Below are 624 nucleotides of genomic sequence, written 5' to 3' on the forward strand. Positions count from 1 at the left end.
TATGTATGATTGCGCTTTGCCAGTTTGACATATTTTCTTTTCTGTTATTTTGGTATCTATGTACTTTTGACTGGTATCGTTACCTAAATATCATAAAATACCAGCTCAATGAAAATATAAATTACAAAAAAATGAATTTTAAAATTGCCTTTAAAGGGACTCTCCAGTGCCAGGAAAACAATCCATTTTCCTGGCACTGCCTCTCCCTCCCACCTCCCAATCCCCGGTTGCTGAAGGGGTAAAAACCCCTTCAGTCACTTACCTGAGACCCCCGCCGATGTCCCTCGGCGTGGTTTCGGGTCGCCGCCGCTCCTCCCAGTCATTACGTCAGCCGGAAAGCTTTTCAATGCTTTCCTATGGGGAATTGAGCGACGCTGGAGGTCCTCACACAGCGTGAGGACGTCCAGCGATGCTCTAGCACAGGTTTTCTATGCTATGGACAAGGAAGTGCACTCTAGTGGCTGTCTAGTAGACAGCCACTAGAGGTGGAGTTAACCCTGCAAGGTAATTATTGCAGTTTATAAAAAACTGCAATAATTACACTTGCAGGGTTAAGGGTAGTGGGAGTTGGCACCCAGACCACTCCAATGGGCAGAAGTGGTCTGGGTGCCTGGAGTGTCCCTT

This window comes from Pelobates fuscus, chromosome 1, assembly GCF_036172605.1.
Source record: "Pelobates fuscus isolate aPelFus1 chromosome 1, aPelFus1.pri, whole genome shotgun sequence".
Taxonomy (NCBI): domain Eukaryota; kingdom Metazoa; phylum Chordata; class Amphibia; order Anura; family Pelobatidae; genus Pelobates; species Pelobates fuscus.